This window comes from Panulirus ornatus, chromosome 2 (assembly GCF_036320965.1).
Source record: "Panulirus ornatus isolate Po-2019 chromosome 2, ASM3632096v1, whole genome shotgun sequence".
NCBI classification, from domain to species: domain Eukaryota; kingdom Metazoa; phylum Arthropoda; class Malacostraca; order Decapoda; family Palinuridae; genus Panulirus; species Panulirus ornatus.
This window is the reverse complement of record NC_092225.1, coordinates 65,625,108-65,644,098: the sequence shown is the minus strand read 5'-3', so window position 1 is coordinate 65,644,098 and position 18,991 is coordinate 65,625,108. Positions and strand designations below refer to the sequence as shown.

At 38.6% G+C, this 18,991-nt stretch overlaps 1 pseudogene; it reads left to right on the top strand.

The window, feature by feature from the left end:
* The window catches only part of LOC139756797 (sulfotransferase 1B1-like), a 51,051-nt pseudogene that overhangs the window by 31,717 nt on the left and 343 nt on the right, over window positions 1–18,991 (top strand).

Sequence of the window (18,991 nt, the reverse complement as noted above, 5' to 3'; positions counted from 1 at the left end):
TATCCATGAACTTGAATGTAAGTCTAATATTATATCCATGAACTTGAATGGAAGTCTAATATTTCATCCATGAACTTATATGTATAGGTAATTTTTTCTCCATGATCTTGATTGCAAGGCCTATGTTTTTTTTTTTCCACGAATTTGAATGTAAGTTTAATATTCTATCCTCATATGAACTTGAATGCAAGTATTATATTTTATCAATGAGCTTGAACGCAAGTCTGTTTTGTTATCCATGAACTTGAATGCAAGTCTAATATAAAACCATGAACTTGAACGTTCTTCTAATGTCTTATTCATGAACTTGAATGTAGTTCTAATATTTTATCCATGAACTTAATGTAAGTCTCATATTTTCCATGCAAGTCAAATATTCTATCCATGAGCTTGAATGCAAGTCTAATACTTTATCCATGAACTTGAATGCAAGCCTAATATCAATTCTAATATCTAATCCATGAACTTGAATGAAACAATTCAATTATGTTTTCTCTATACCAGAGATGTGTATTTGCAGTTAAGACGGCTATAAATGAATTTGTACAAAAGCATATGTGTTCAACTCATGATATTATTAACTGTGTTACTAAGTAGGCCTGTAATATCTACACTGTGTAAGTAACTCCTCTTATAACAAGGTTAATGTAGAGATGACTGCTACGAGATGTATAGACGTGTTTTTATCGGGAATGTAAGGCGTTCTTGCCAGGAGCGAGGAGGGTGAACAGTTCCAAATGAAGGTGGGTCTGTGTTAAGGGTCACCAAGGATGTTTAATCTTTTCATGGAAGAGGGTAGTGAGGGAGGTTATTGCGAGGGTCTTGGAGGGAGGAGAGGGTCTTCAGCAGGGGGGGGGGGGGGTGAAAAAGGCTGGGAGGTGAGTCAGTTGTGGTTTGCAGACGACACGGTTCTGGTGGCAAACTTGATAGAGAAACTGCAGAAGTTGGTGCCCGAGTATAGGAAAGTGTGTGAAAGGAGGAACCTGAGAGTTTTTGTGAACAAAAGTAAGGTAATGGGGTCTAGCAGGTGGCAAGGCAGGTTGATTAGATTGTGAGTCTGAATGATGAGAACCTTTATATAGAGGAGTGTTTTGAATACCTGGGAGTGGACATGGAAACGTCTGGAACTATAAGAGCTGAGTAAACCATTGGGTAGGAAAGAGGGCAAGGTCGTGGGTGCAATGAGGAATAGGTAGAAGTAGAGGTCACTGCCTAAGAGGGTAAAGACGATTCTCTTTGATGGTATGTAGTCCTGATGGTGTTGTATGGGTGCAAATCTTGGATTCTGAAAATGTTTGATGGTATGTAGTCCTGATGGTGTTGTATGGGTGCAAATCTTGGATTCTGAAAGTAAAAGAACAAAAGAGGGTGGACATGTTAGAAATCAAGTACGTGAGGTCAGTATGTGGCGTGAGGAGAGCTGATCCTGTAAGGACTGATTGTGTAAGAGAGGCACGTAGGGATAAGCAGAGTATGATGGAGAGAGCTGAAGAGGGTGTGCTGAAATGGTTTGGATATACCTTTGGTGAGAATGAGTGACGAGAGACTTGCTAAAAGGACATACGTCAGAAACGAGAGAAAATAGGGGAAGGATAGATCAGGAAGGAAATGGAAAGATGAAGTAAAAGAGGCTTTGCTTAACCGGGACCTGAACATCCAGGATGGTGAGAGGTGTATATGGGATAAAGTGAAGTGATGTTATATGCATGGGACGAAGGGCTGTCAGTTAGCTGAACTCAGGCATATTAAGTGGTTATGGGAGGAACAGAATAGTATGTAGGGTTTAGATGTGGACGGAGGCTCTGATTTTGGTCAATGGTACTACATCGCCAATGTGGGGAACAGCAAATTTATGTGAAGAAAAACTTCTCTTACAGTTTATAGCAGATTAAACTAAAATTTTCTGATTTGTTACATGCATATTGAGACTGACTTTGTGATACCCAAGTAGCCATAAATAGATTTCTGTAAGAATGACTATTGTGTTGAACATGAATACACTCCCCAGTTCCTTATTTCTACATGATAGCAAGATACAGTTTGTGCATCTCTTTAAATGAAGCAGCTTGATAATGTACTTATTACTTATGAATTGGTGGCATTCATGTTGATCTGACATGCCATTTACCATTTTCTATTTGTCCTTAGTGTTGTACAGTCCATACTGGCCCCACGTGAAGTTGGCCTGGGAGAAAAGGGATCACTCCAACATGCACTTTGTTTTCTACGAGAGCATGAAGGCTGACATCATGGCAGAACTTCGAAAGTTGAATGACTTTATCGGCACCAATCTTACCCAGGAACAGCTTGATAATGTAAGTGCATAGTGTATGTACCTCTTTGTAATTACGTACTTGTAAAGGTTGGAGGTTCTACACTTGTGGGGCCCGATCCCTGAAATCTTATCTGCTGTCAAAATTTTTTCAAACATCTGTGTGCTGTTCAGATTCACAGTATCAGAACTCGGTTTACTTTCTTCATCCTCTACTCATATTATAAATGTTTCTTCCCATCTTTTCTAAAACTTTTCTTGCTTAACTTCATGAGCTTGCTTTTAGTTTTTCTATTCCTAAATCTTTCGATGAGCTTTTTATTGTCTATATCATCAAACTTGTTTAGAAACTGATGGGTTGAAATGAAGTCACTCCTGTAGTCTTTCTCCTTCCATGATGTGCAAATTCAAGGCCTCTAACCTTTCTCTGGAAATCAGCTCTCTTGGTTGAGGTATCATCTTTGTTGCACTCCTCTGGACCATTTCAATTAGTTCTTTGTGCTTTTTTTTTTTTTTTTTTTTTTTTTTTAAGTGTGATGTTAAAAGTTGAGAAGCATATTCCAGTTTTGGCCAAGTGTAAGATGTGAACAGTTTACTGATTTCTTTTGATCTATATTATTGCATGTTATTATGGTATTTATCAGCACAAAGTTTTTTCTATGCTGTCCTGTTCTCTTGATGTGGAGCCCTGGCATTAGGTTAAGGATAACGTGAACTCCCAAGTCTTTCTCACACATGAATTCCCGAAGCTTATTTCCTGCTAGAATATTTAAATTGCGACATTCTTTCACTATACCCCAACTTAACATTTACTCAGGTTAAATTTCATCACCCACGTATTAGTCCAATCTTAAAGTTTGTCTATGTCCCTTGGTAAGTTGATGGGATCGTTCTCGCCGTTTACCTTCTTCATCAGCAAACAGGTCGTTGTGGAAATTTATTTACGCAGATCAGTAGGAGCGATGGTGCTCGGACAGAACCATGTGTGAAGAGATGAATATTCATACTCATATTCTTGAATGAAGTAACCTCATACTGCTTTGCAGTGAAATAGACTTAAAAAGTCACATGTCAGATTACTTAGTCGTGAGGCTGACGATGATGGCATTATGATCTTGCACTCGGACCAATACAGGTGGGGAGAACAGGCTGTATGATGTTTACACTTCAGCAAGGCAGACTCCAAGTGACGAAAACAAATGTGATAAGAACGATTGAGGTAAATAGTTGATAACCTGGGAACTGGAATTAAAGGTATTAGGTTTAGGCTTTGGCCTGGGACGTCATGAGATTATGTTAAACATTCAGTAATAATGAAAAACAGAAAGACACCAAGTTATGACGAACTACCAACAGAAAGGCACCAAGGTATGACGAACTACCAATAGAAAGGCACCAAGGTATGACGAACTACCAATAGGGATCATTAAAGCGGCTGGTCCAGACGCAGTAAATGGGTTGAGCATGTAAATGAATAAATGAATAACGGTTTCTTGAATTTAGACAGCTATTCGGCTGAAAATGAATAATTGGAGTATTATAGATGATGGAAGGTTGTCATAGTTACTGCTTAACTAATCTTAAAAGAGCTTAAGATCAAGATGGGGTGGAGATTCAGAATTGTGTGGAAACAGGAAAAAAAACAAAAACAAAACATGATCGGGCTTACCAAAAGCTAGTATTACTCCAGTATGTAGAAAAAAGAGCAGCCGTGAAAATTACAAATGCATGATTATCCTATTTCTTTTCTCCATTGCTCCTAGTCCGCAACATAAGTCATATGCAGTCACTGTGTCATATCTGTATCGTGATAGCATGTATAGTTCCCGGATCTAAGTCCATTTGCGATGAAGCCTATCTCTCTATCTAAGGTCTAGTTAGCGTTTATACTATTACTTAAATTGTGGTTTGATGATAAAAGCACAAAAGATATTTGCGCTTTTCTCCATTGCTCCTAGTCCGCAACATAAGTCATATGCAGTCACTGTGTCATATCTGTATCGTGATAGCATGTATAGTTCCCGGATCTAAGTCCATTTGCGATGAAGCCTATCTCTCTATCTAAGGTCTAGTTAGCGTTTATACTATTACTTAAATTGTGGTTTGATGATAAAAGCACAAAAGATATTTGCGGTATAAAGCTTCCACTCCTGCAGCTGCCAATATGGCCATTATCTTGATGCTCATGTTCTCTCTCCCATAGGCTCAATATATTTCATTGCAACTTTCTTAAAATCATATATATTTACTTTAGTTTCGCCGCTCTATTACTCCGTCAATGATTTTATTTACTTTAGTTTCGCCGCTCTATTACTCCGTCAAAGATTTTATTTACTTTAATTTTGCCGCTCTATTACTCCGTCAAAGATTTTATTTACTTTAATTTTGCCGCTCTATTACTCCGTCAAAGATTTTATTTACTTTAATTTTGCCGCTCTATTACTCCGTCAAAGATTTTATATTACTGAAGGGAAGCTGCCATTACGAAAGGAAATTTCATGGAAACTTGTGACAAAATGTTGTTCGCGAGAGGTAAGACCTTCTTGTCATGTTTTGGTTTTGTTCCACTGATGTTTCTTAGGCGGCAAATGAACTTACTCCATCTTTGAAGAATATTTAAGAGCTTTACATGTTTATGGCTGATTCCTTACTATACTTTTACATTTTGCTGATTTTCCACATTTTCGTTTCTTCCACATGCAAGTAACGAGCAAAAATGATATTTGTTAAAAAACAATTTTTATATTGCATAGGATGTTTTTTTGTTATGATGCGATGCCTCACTTCTGCTTTCGTTGTTGTTAGCCTAACAGGAAAATGTCACTGCTGTATAATAGGTGCAGCTGCATTAGTTGTGTAGGTCGACTATCTTAAGTTAGATTTCCATGCCTGGATGCATGCTTCAATTGGAAATTTACTTGAAAACCTTACTCAACTTCCTTGTTCACACCACGGCTCAATACTCCCACACTCAACAATTGCCCGTGGATCACAGTAGCAGAATGAAATGTTATTGGTACAATATATCAAGTTTATACGTACAGCTGATATCAATCTTGGCGTTTACGGAATGTCACGTGAAGCTTTTATACTTTCTGTTGATTTTGTTTTACAAGTGTTTAACGTACTTTTACATCCGTCAAGCCCACCATATTCTTGATATTCATTATCTTCACTATTAACATCTTATTTCCATCTTATTTCATATCATGGTATAGAATATAATGTTTTAAAACACATTCTGCAGCTTGTACTTAATTCTTTAAACATGACACTACCATTGTAGAATATAAATGCTTAAAATCAAAGTATTTTCGATGCAAAGCTAAACTGCTCATATACTTCGGGCATCACCATAGTATAATTAACCCTAGGTTTTCCTGTGAACTAAGTCCTGCTCATATTTGTCAAGTCACATGTGTAGTAACCAGATGCCTAACACAGTGTTCGTTGACGGATACTTAATTTCGAACAGAGATCACACTCTGAACTTTTATTAAAGAGAAATGAAAAGATGAAACTGTAACATCTTACTAAAAGGGTTTAAAATCTTAGCTAATATGATTACGGAACCCTACCAATGTTGTGTGTGATATATTAGGACATCATTTGGTTACTTAACCGTGAGCCAGAGATCTAGTGTAGTGGCTAGGATGACTATGGAGGCATATGCTTCAACTTTACGAGTATGTACTCGCTCAGGCTTCAAGGCTGATATTCAGACGTCAAGTTTGATATTCATTATTTTTTCATATCTCGATATACATTGTACATATTTTATTAGGTAATTGTTCATTTTAAGACCACGGTTATGTTAACTTAGACATTAGACGCCGTTTAAGCCTCACTTATGAATCTCATTTCAAATGAATTTCTGGAATTATTGCAATACCTTACACCAGCAGGGTTGAGTCTGATGTAAGCTTGCGATTGGTTGACTTTGAAATACGTTTGCTATTTTCACAGTCCGGTCACCGAGCTGGCACCCTCAGATGAACTTTGGTTAGCTGTTTGGTTGGTTGGTTGGATGTAATGGCCAGCAGCCTATGGGGGTCATGCGGTCAGGCAATCTTTTATCATCTGATCTTATTGATCATGAACTTATCATGTGTTGTACAAGTAAGGGACGGACGGCGTAGAATAGAAGGGATACATTCATATGTTGCAAAAAAATGAGGCAACGGAAAAGAGTTAGGAATAATGATAATATAGTAATAATGATAATGATAATACTAATAATAGTAATAGTAATAATGATAATGATAATGATAATAATAACGATAATCTTGATAGTTATAATGTTAATAATAATAATAATGATGATGATAATGATAATGATAATAATACTGATAATGATAGTAATAATGATAATAATAATAATAATAATAATAATAATAATAATAATAATAATAATAATAATAATAATGATAATAATAATGATAATAATGATAATAATAATAATGATAATAATAATAATGATGATAGTAACAATAATACTAATAGTAATAATGATGATAATGATAATGATGATAATAATAATAATAATAATAATGATAATAATAATAATGATAATAATAATAATGATAATAATAATAATAATAATAATAATAATAATAATAATAATAATAATGATAATAATAATAATAATAATAATAATAATAATAATAATAATAATAATAATAATAATAATAATAATGATAATGATAATAATGATAATGATAATAATAATGATAATGATAATAATGATAATGATAATAGTAGTAGTAGTAGTAGTAGGGTGGTGCCCTAAGATAGGCAGAATGCCTGTGTAGTGCCACTATAAAGGCAAGGGGTAGGGGAGTGGGATGGCCAAGGTGAGTGTTCGATTTACAGAGGTATGAAATTATTGGTGGTATGAGCAGAGAGCGGTAGCGTTCCCGGCTGTGGCACAGGGGTCCCTGGTTCGATCCTGGCTGTTGGAGGTTTGTATGTTCTATGAAGGTACGCGTTTCTATGCACTTTGTTCGTATTTATATACCTCCGCGTTGTACGGTTAGGTTCGGTAAAATGCTATCTGCTGGCTATGTGCGCCTGTTGGAAAATAACCGGTGTAGACCCCGTTGCTCATCAACGTGAGACGAAGGGTATTCGAGTACATAGTATTCGAATAGTTATATCCTATTAGCTAGGCCCATAGCCTAGGGGCGGCATTCCCGCTTGTGGCACAAGGGTCCCGGGTTCGATCCTGGCTGTTGGAGGTTTGTATGTTCTATGAAGGTGCGTGTTTCTATGTACTATGTTCGTATATATATTCATATATATGCTTAAGCATATTCAGAAGCCAATGGTAACAAATCACACATGGAGGAAAGTATAGAGACATCAGTAGATGTTAACAGGATCACATCTTACACGGTAATGAAGCAGGCAGTGAGGGTCGTATGGTAACACATGTGGAGTCAGAGGACACTCATGTAATATAACCAGACCCTACTACTCAGGTCTCTACGGGTGTGTCAGGTCATCAAGTATGAATTTGTACATGGTTGTATATATGTATATGTATCTATATGTGCGTGTGTGGGTGTTTATGTATGTATATGTGTATATGAGTGGTTGGACCATTCTTCGTCTGTTTCCTTGCTCTACCTAGCTGACGCGGAAAACGGCGATTAAGTATGATAAATGAATATGAAATAAATATAACCATTCATAAAATGAAAAGAGCAAGGCTGCTGGAGTAGCCGGTACTGCATTTCAGTTTCATAGGAAAGGGGATGACTGTGTGTTTGACTGGTTGGTTAGGATTTTCAGTGTGTGTATGGATCATGGTGAGGGGCTTGAGGATTGATAGGTATAATGTCACTGTATAAAGGCAAGGGGGAAAAGAGTGTTCGAATTACGTAGGTATAAATTTGTTGAGCATACCTTGTAAGTTGTATGGTACAGTGGTGGTTGGGACGCTGTCTGGATCATTTGTTTGCTTTGAAGAATGTATTTGAGAAAAGATTAGGTAAAGTAAACGAATGGTATGTCGTATTTATGGATCTGGAGAAAGTATATGAAAGGACTGATGGAGATTTTTTTGTGGAAAATGTTACGAATATATGGTGTGGGAAGAAGGCTATTAAAAACAGTGAGTTTTTACTAAGAAAGTAAGACGTGTGTGCGAGCAAGTAGCGGTTTAAGGTGGAGGTGGGTCTACGGTAAGTGTGTATATATGTCACCATGGTTGTTTAATCTATTTATGGATGAAGTGGAGGGGGAAGTGAATGTGAGAGTTTTGGCGGGAGGGTAGGTCTGCAGTCTGGTAGGGGTAAGGTGCTTATGGGTGAGTCAGATAATGTTTGCTGGTGGTAGATAAGAGTGAGAAATGGTAAAAGCTAGAGCCTAAGCTCAGAGGCGGGTGGGAAAGGAGAAAGTTGAGAGTAAATGAGGAGACATCTATTTATCTCTGTGGCTGCTGATTGATCAACCTCTCTTCTTTTCTCCATCAACGGCTGTGTCGCTCACGGTTCTGTCCTGTCCCCTAAACATTTTCTCCTTTTTTTTTCCAAAGATTTCATCTACTCCATAAATAATCGGATGTACTCACACACTGACGACTCAACACTTCATTCATCCACATCCTTCAATTCTGCTCACTCTTTTCTCACTCGATCTGCATCTCGTCTTGACACAGATTCCCCAATAAATTCAGACTTGGACAGCATATCCCTGTAGAGTAGACAAAATTTTGTTAAGTTTAATGCCTCCAAGACCCAATTTCTACCTATTTCTCTGTCGAAAACTCCTCAAAACTCTCGTCTCTCCATTAATGGCTACGTAATTCAATCTCTTGATTCAATGAACATACTTGGTATTACTGTAATATCCACTCTTTCTTGGAAATCCCACGTTGCGGGAATAGGTAAGTCTACCTATAAGAAACTGGGTGTCCTGTTTTGATGAAACTTCTCTGAACAGTTTCTCCCTTTATACAAGGGATTGATTCGTCCTTGTATGGAGTCCTGTTCTCACATTTCGGTTGGTTCTAACTCTGCATCCTTACTTTACAGAGTTGAGTCGAAAGCAATCCAACTTATAAACTATCCTAGGCTTACCCTACGCAGCAATGTTGGTTCACTTTCCCTCTTCTATTGGTATTATTTTGGTTTTTGCTCCCTAGAGCTGGCTGCTTGTGTGCCCCCACCACAAGCGAGACCACACAGTACTCAGCAAGCTGCTGCGTCACATGACTACTGTATGGCCATTGGCAACTCAAGGGTGGGCCGTTTTGATACCTGCTTCTTTCCCTACACGACGAAGCTTCGGAACTCTTTACTTTCTCTTGTCTTTTCCAATAACTATGACCTGGCAAATTTCAAAAAACAGGTTTTTCACTTCGTCAAATGTTCGTTAATACTTTCCCTTGTCTTTTCTTTTTCATTTTCATAATTTTCTCTGTATTTCAGTCAAGGCCCGGCCTTAATGTGGACTTTAGTCCGTGACTGGAGCCTTCAACATAAGAAAAAACGATACACAGGTTAGCTAGAGTGTGAGTTTGAATGGAGAATACACGGAGGAAATGGAGTATTTTAGGTATCTGGAAGTATATATGGCAGCGAATGAAACCATGGGAACTGAAGTGAGTCATAGGTGGGTGAGGGTATATTCAGGAATGTGTGGAAAAAGAGGGCACTGTCTGTGAGGGCAAAGATGGGTATGTTTGATAGTACAGTAGTGTCGATGGTGTTGTATGGATGCGAGGCGTGGGGTATAGATGACAATGAGCGGAAGAGGGTTAATGTCTTGGAATGTGTTTATGGACAATATAGGTTGCGAGGAAGGTTGATTGCATTAGAAATGATAGGGTAAGACAGAGGTGTGGTTGGAAGAGGAGTGTGTATGAGATTGATGAAAAGGGTGTGCTGAAATGGTTTGGATATGAGTGATGATTGGAGTGGAAGTGGAATGAACAAGGAAAAGGGGAAACCAAGGATGAGATGGAAGGATAGAGTGAAATATGCTATGAATGTTAGGGTTCTGAACTTGTAGCAGGATGTGAGGCGTGCAAGGGATTGAACGAATTGGAGGTATGTGGCATACAAGGGGACGACGCGCTGTCACTGGGCTGACTTAAGGCAGATGAAGCAGTCACGGAGATCACGAAAAGGTGTGTGGGGCCTGAGTGTGGACAGAGTGCTCTGGTATCGGTGCCACAGAGTGCTCTGGTATCGGTGCCTTATACATGTCAGGAAGAGTCGATGTCAGGAAATGAAGCCATTTCTCCGTGTGTTTCAGGCGCTACTTCGCTAATCCGGGAAAAGGTGAAAAAGTAAAAGAAATGATAATTATAACGATGATAATAGTAATAATAGTGATAATAATAATAATAATAATAGTAATAATAATAATGATAATAATAATAATAATAATAATAATAATAATAATAATAATAATCATAATAATAATAATGATAATAATAATGATAATAATAATAATAATGATAATAATAATAATGATAATAATAATAATGATAATGATAATAATAATAATAATGATAATAATGATAATGATAATAATAATAATAATAATAATAATAATGATAATAATAATAATAATAATAATGATAATAATAATAATAATAATGATAATAATAATGATGATATAATCAGATTTCTGAGTCAGTATACACAAACTCATAAACCGCGCCATTTTTGTTACATGGATTTCGAACATTATCATTCGCTTGACCTGGACTCTACACTATCGCTCACGCAGGGAGACAATGGCCTATTCCTTGGTTTTCTCAAATACTTTTGTTGGAGGCACTCTAGTAAGGATTTCTGGACACTCGTCTTCTTAACTTCGTCGAATGTGTGAGGCTCTGGGGTATCAGTTTCCAGACATCCTCCAATTAACCTTCAAGATTGGTTTTACTCAGGGATTATTTCCTTTAAAGATTTCTCTAATCCCTCTGTCTCATGTGGGTATGTTCATCATCATAGGATACACCATTTATCTCAAGCATTCTTTTTCTGATTCTAACATCCTGCCTTCCCATTCCCTCCTCTTTAAAAAGCCTTCCCTCTGCATCTTCGGAGGCCACTTCGGGTTGGCTTTCACAGTCTGCGAAAGGTTAACTTCCTGGTACTTGGTGGGTGGCAGAGTTGATGATACTAGCTGGTTGGCCGAAGGTGGCCCTGTTTATTGAGTTGTGTCTGTGGACACATTGATTGTTCGCAATGGATGAGTGAAGACTCTTGCTGACTCACAAATGTTTGAGGATAAACGCTTAAACCTGACTCGAGGGATTTCTCATGCTGCCTTGGAGAGAATTTTTTTTTGTTTCCAGCTTTCAAAAGCTACATTTTTACCCAAACACGTGTACATGGATGTACTAACTGGAAATATGAAGAGACGACAACACTGACATAATCTTTAGAGCAACGCTGAAAACAAGGTGAGTGTTGACCCTTGGAAGAATATGGTTGAAATTCTGTTGAATTTTATGAATCACTTTCATTGTCTAACATTATTCAATCCTACTTTCACCCCTGTGGTCAGTGCTCTGGCCGTTTATGAGTTATTAATTGTCATAGGATAGAAAAAAGTAACTTATTTAGTCTATCTTTATACCGTGTACAAAGTGTACATTATCTCGTGATAAGCATCCTTGGTATCAGTAATTTGATGGATTGTGAGCTCCGCTTGTATCTAGCAGCAGATGAGAATTATCATGACGGTAATGGCTATGTACATTTTTCTTCTACTTGAATCAACATTGCATACCATAATTGTTCACCACAGTATCACTTAAGATAGATACTCTCCCATGAATATACTAGAAAGGTGAGATGAATGTGAATATCTGCATACATACTACCAGATGAGAATAATGATGAGAATATTAAGAAGTTATGAGTTGACAAGCATTTCATCTTATGTGTACCTGCGTTTTCCCTCCCTCCGTTTTCTTTTCCTATGTATATCTGCATAGTCCCTTCCTTTATAGACCTGCATTTTCCTTTCCTATATATACCTACATTTTCCTTTCCTATGTATACCTACATTTTTCTTCCTATGTATACCTACAATTTCCCTTTCGATGTACACTTACATTTTCCCATCCTATGTATACCTGCATTTTCGATTCTATGTATGCCAATGTTTTTTTTTCTTTTTGTACAGGTGGCGCAGTACACTTCCTTTACTGCAATGAAATCTCGGGAATGTTTTAATGAGGTATTCAATCAGGATGTGCAGAAACGTGCTGGGGGATTCTTCAGGAAAGGTGAGGGTGAGGTTTTCTCATGTTAAAACACTGTTGAATGTTGCTGTTCTTATACAGTCCATAGGGATGTTCATGGCTCAGCATTTTTACATTTTTGTTTTTTGTTTTTTTGTATTCAAACTTTCTTTATATAGGATTCTGTTTGTAAATACCTTAGTTAATCATCTTTCCACCTATATGTTCATTATCACGCCTCTTGCTCTTACCTCCTTTTGACTTGCCTTCTATATATGAGACAATAATATAATCTTTATTCTACCAGTTTCTATAAGTAATAATTCCTTTATTGTTATAGACTTTCTCATGTGGGATTTTCTTATAAGTATACTGAATGTTAAGATGGCATAAATCAGCAGTCGATAATCGAGAGGTGGCAAGTTGACCACAAAAACAGATGATACCATAACACAGTGATTGAATCACGTACCTCAAATCCTGAGGTTTGATTGTTGTGGTATTATCTGTTGAAGTGTTCATTTTGCCACCTTTCAGATATCACCTGCTAAATTATGCCATTTTTCACACGTCTTGTACCTCAGCAGGGGATACCTTCGTGTACTGCAGGTGTGGTGGTTGTCCTGGGTTATGTGCTGGACTGTATCCAATGCTAATTCCTCCTTCATACTCGATTCTAACTAGGCCACAGAGAACGGTAGCTCAAAAGCGCGTGGAGACGACAGAGTAAGCTGAGCAAGAGATCAGGGAGGTTAAGGGTGTAATGAATGGAACGAAATATGAATCATATTTTCTTTGTTTGGATAACTTGGTATCTAGTATGCCTCTGAAGGATATAGTCCTGCATTCCTTAACGTCTCCCACGTACTTCAGCCTATTCCTTCTCGTAAGTCAGAGGTTTTTAAGTCGTTTTGTAATTTCCTGTCGTTATACCGCCTGTGGGAAAGCCTTCTCATTGAAGTAGATGATTCATATCTCATATCATCCAGGAGCAGCTACTGGCTTGTCTAACGTCCCCCACACATCCCTGGTATCTCAAACCAACGTTCGTGAGCAGAGTTGGTTTGGATTCATCTTGGATAACAATAATGAGCTTTGTGTGAGGTCTCACATCGAATGGCTATATTCTTTCCCTCTCTGTTGACTGATATATGGACGATCCACAGTGATTTCCTGTGTCTGGCCAGGTGCAAAGAACTGAGACCCAATATTGTCAGGGGTCTGGAGGTGAGGGGGTGTCGCTTAAATCTTACCCCCCCCCCCCCCCATCCTCCCCCCGCCACGTATAGTGGACTTATCAAACTGGTTTTGACCTTGATGCTTGGAGCTAGATCGATCCTGTGAGACACCACACTAACTTTAAGGAAAATGGTCCACTTCACTGGTAAACCAGGCTTTTATATATATCCTGACTGCTGCTGCAGTGGCATACAGTCTTGCAGCTTATACATAACCTCACCCAACCACCCTAATCTGTGTACATTTCTTTAGTTCACCATCTATTTATCTTCCAGCCTTGCCTCTGACCGTACTACAGAGGTTCGTAGGTACAACTCATGCATATATATATATATATATATATATATATATATATATATATATATATATATATATATATATATATATATATATATATATATATATATATATATATATATATATATATATCTTACAGTCATTCTCCTAACGTTTATCTCTCTATATGACCAAATCATTACTATGCTCATTTTTTCTTGTATCAGTTACTCCTGTATTCATAATGTATGTCTCCCTCGATCACTCATTCCTCACTCTCTCCACTTTACAGACACTGTTTTCACTTAGAAATTCTAGCTCAACTCCCTCTACGAGCCTTTCTGTCGCGACAGACCGATGGATCAATATGCATATATCAAAACAGGTTGCAAGACAGCTTCTAACAAACCTTATCACACGTGCAGCCTTCATCTTACTACTGTCCCAGCAAGATGCCTATCGTTCATTACGGTCATATCTTTTCCTCAGACATACTTGCTGACAATGTTTCTCAGATATTCACTTGTCAGAGAACTGAAATCATATATCCAAACAACCATATTCCATTTCATGATTTCTTTTCCTTAGACAAATGTTCTGTAGATGAGAAACTGTCAAGAGAACCCAATAGGAATCTATCTATTTCCACTTTTTCAAATACGTTTTCCAGTTCCCTCACGATGGTTTGAGAGGAAATGAAATGGATTTTTTCAATCCAGATTTCTCTCTCTCTCTCTCTCTCTCTCTCTCTCTCTCTCTCTCTCTCTCTCTCTCTCTCTCTCTCTCTCTCTCTCTCTCTCTCTCTCTCTCTCTCTCTCTCTCTCTCTCTCTCTCTATTATCCCTGGGGATAGGGGAGAAAGAATACTTCCCACGTATTCCTTGCGTGTCGTAAAAGGCGACTAAAAGGGGAGGGAGCGGGGGGCTGGAAATCCTCCCCTCTTTGTAATTTTCCAAAAGAAGGAACAGAGAAGGGGGCAAAGTGACGATTTTCTCTCTAAGGCTCAGTCCTCTGCTTTTAACGCTACCTCGCTAATGCGGAAAATAGCGAATATATATATATGAATATATATATGAATATATATATATATATATATATATATATATATATATATATATATATATATATATATATATATATATATATATATATATATCTTTTTTTTTTTGCCGCTGTCTCCCGTGTTTGCGAGGTAGCGCAAGGAAACAGACGAAAGAAATGGCCCAACCCACCCCCATACACATGTATATACATACGTCCACACACGCAAATATACATACCTACACAGCTTTCCATGGTTTACCCCAGACTCTTCACATGCCCTGATTTAATCCACTGACAGCACGTCAACCCCGGTATACCACATCGATCCAATTCACTCTATTCCTTGCCCTCCTTTCACCCTCCTGCATGTTCAGGCCCCGATCACACAAAATCTTTTTCATTCCATATTTCCACCTCCAATTTGGTCTCCCACTTCTCCTCGTTCCCTCCACCTCCGACACATATATCCTCTTGGTCAATCTTTCCTCACTCATTCTCTCCATGTGCCCAAACCATTTCAAAACACCCTCTTCTGCTCTCTCAACCACGCTCTTTTTATTTCCACACATCTCTCTTACCCTTACGTTACTTACTCGATCAAACCACCTCACACCACATATTGTCCTCAAACATCTCATTTCCAGCACATCCACCCTCCTGCGCACTACACTATCCATAGCCCACGCCTTGCAACCATACAACATTGTTGGAACCACTATTCCTTCAAACATACCCATTTTTGCTTTCCGAGATAATGTTCTCGACTTCCACACATTCTTCAAGGCTCCCAGGATTTTCGCCCCCTCCCCCACCCTATGATTCACTTCCGCTTCCATGGTTCCATCCGCTGCCAGATCCACTCCCAGATATCTAAAACACTTTACTTCCTCCAGTTTTTCTCCATTCAAACTTACCTCCCAATTGACTTGACCCTCAACCCTACTGTACCTAATTACCTTGCTCTTATTCACATTTACTCTTAACTTTCTTCTTTCACACACTTTACCAAACTCAGTCACCAGCTTCTGCAGTTTCTCACATGAATCAGCCACCAGCGCTGTATCATCAGCGAACAACAACTGACTCACTTCCCAAGCTCTCTCATCCCCAACAGACTGCATACTTGTCCCTCTTTCCAAAACTCTTGCATTCACCTCCCTAACAACCCCATCCATAAACAAATTAAACAACCATGGAGACATCACACACCCCTGCCGCAAACCTACATTCACTGAGAACCAATCACTTTCCTCTCTTCCTACACGTACGCATGCCTTACATCCTCGATAAAAACTTTTCACTGCTTCTAACGACTTGCCTCCCACACCATATATTCTTAGTACCTTCCACAGAGTATCTCTATCAACTCTATCATATACCTTCTCCAGATCCATAAATGCTACATACAAATCCATTTGCTTTCTAAGTATTTTTCACATACATTCTTCAAAGCAAACACCTGATCCACACATACTCTAACACTTCTGAAACCACACTGCTTTTCCCCAATCTGATGCTCTGTACATGCCTTCACCCTCTCAATCAGTACCCTTCCATATAATTTACCAGGAATACTCAACAAACTTATACCTGTGTAATTTGAGCACTCACTCTTATCCCCATTGCCTTTATACAATGGCACTATGCACGCATTCCGCCAATCCTCAGGCACCTCACCATGAATCATACATGCATTAAATAGCCTTACCAACCAGTCAACAATACAGTCACCCCCTTTTTTAATAAATTCCAGTGCAATACCATCCAAACCTGCTGCCTTGCCGGCTTTCATCTTCCATAAAGCTTTTATTCATCAAGTCTATTCTTATACGTATCTGTAGTGCTACTTTCAACGACGCTAATTGGTAAATCATTCCATGTTAACAATTCTGTTGAAGGAAAAGAATTTTGTCTCATTCGAGGTAAAACGTTTGCCCACTAGTTTGTAACCATTACAACGAGTGAAATCAGACGAACTTCTTCCAGTGTAATCCCTGGTAATTTCGGTTGCTAGATCTGATGATCTTGCTTTTAATCATGTTAACTCAATTTCATCCTTTCACACAATCTCGCAATCTCAAACCATCGTCAGGAATTTATCACTCAAATCTGCCAGCAGCGCCATGTCATCAGTAAACACTAAATGACTTATCTCCCGAGCCACTCCACCTACAACACCAACCCACCCAGAAACATTAAACAACCTTGACATGAAACATGTCTGCCGCAGACCCGCCTTTGCCTTGAACCAATCACCCTCCTCTCTTCCTTCTTGCACACACGCCTTACTCTCTTGTCAGGAATTCCTCGCTGCTTCTAGTAGGTGTTCTCTTACACCTTACATTCATAACACCGTCCATGTAGCATTTCTATCAACCCTGTCATAATACGTTTTCTTCAGATCCATATGTTACATTCAAATCCCTCCATTTCTCTAAGTATTTCTCACACAAATTCTTCAAAACAAACAACTCATCCACATATTCGCTACCACTCCTGAAGTCACTCTGTTCCTCCCAGTCTGATTCTGTGTGTGTGCCACTACCCTCTCAATCATCACTTTCCTGTACAACTTACCAAGCACGCTCTGCACGCTTCTGTAATGCGAACATTTTCTCTCTGTCAGTCTGTCTGTCTGTCTGTCTGTCTGTCTGTCTCTCTCTCTCTCTCTCTCTCTCTCTCTCTCTCTCTCTCTCTCTCTCTCTCTCTCTCTCTCTCTCTCTCTCTCTCTCTCTCTCTCTCTCTCTCTCTCTCTCTCTCTCTCTCTCTCTCTCTCTACATACAGGCATTTTACCGATCCTCAGGCATGTCACCATAAGCCATACACACACTGAAAATCCAAACTAGCCAGTCATCAACACTACCATTCCCATTTTAAAGAAATGCAACAGCAATACCATCCACTCCAGCCGCTTTGCCACACTTTTCACCAAACCACTTACCGTGTCCCTCTCTAAGTATTTCTCACACAAATTCTTCAAAACAAACAACTCATCCACATATTCTCTACCACTCCTGAATTCACACTGTTCCTCCCCAGTTTGATTCTCTGGGGCCAAAACATCCAACATCTTCTATCCTGTCATTTAACACACTCAACAGTACCTTCGAGGTGCTCACTCTATCTTATCTTTACCTCATTTTGCCTTTTACCGTTTCCCCATTTGCCTCTTCACAAAATCAAGTAGCAGGAGATCAAGAAGAAGGTACAGGGGTTATAAAAGAGGCAAATAAGAGTGTGAGGGAATATCAGGAAAGGTCTGAGAGAATCAGAAAATGTTTTGGAAGTATGAGAAAAACAGAACAAGGTGTTTCAGTATATTTTCTATTAATTGAGAAGACTTTATCTTTCTTTTCTTTCTAATCCCGGTCCTGAGGACATCTCTGAATTTTCAGGGTTTGGTACTTTAGTGTTCAATGCAATTCTTGGTGAAAAATTCTTGAAAACTCCGTGGATTTTCCTCCACTGCCTCTACAGTATTGTATTGTTCTCTCTGACATGTTGAGAGTAATAAAGCATCTAAGCCTCTTCTTTTATGTAGATCAACGCCTCTGGCACCTGTTTATCACCTCGTCAAAGATTGTGGCACATTACCAACGGCACAAATTATAAATGATTACATGTCGTTTCCCGCAATATAACGTTTCCTGGACAACAGCCAGGTCGCTCATGGGAAAGATCTAAGTTCACTGCACGAATTGAAACCTTAACTTTTTTTTTCTCACAATAACGGAATGATATGTTTTGAAACTTACATTTCAGGTGAGACAGGTGACTGGAAGAACCACTTCTCACCAGAGTTGGAGCAAGAGATGAATCAGTGGATTGAGAGCAACGCAGCCGAAATCGGGATTACCTTCAAGTGAGGTAGATGACACGCAGAAGACTACGTAAGAATAGCCTTTAGTTCATAGTGTAAAGTTATAGTGGCATCTTGAGGAGCAGGTTGG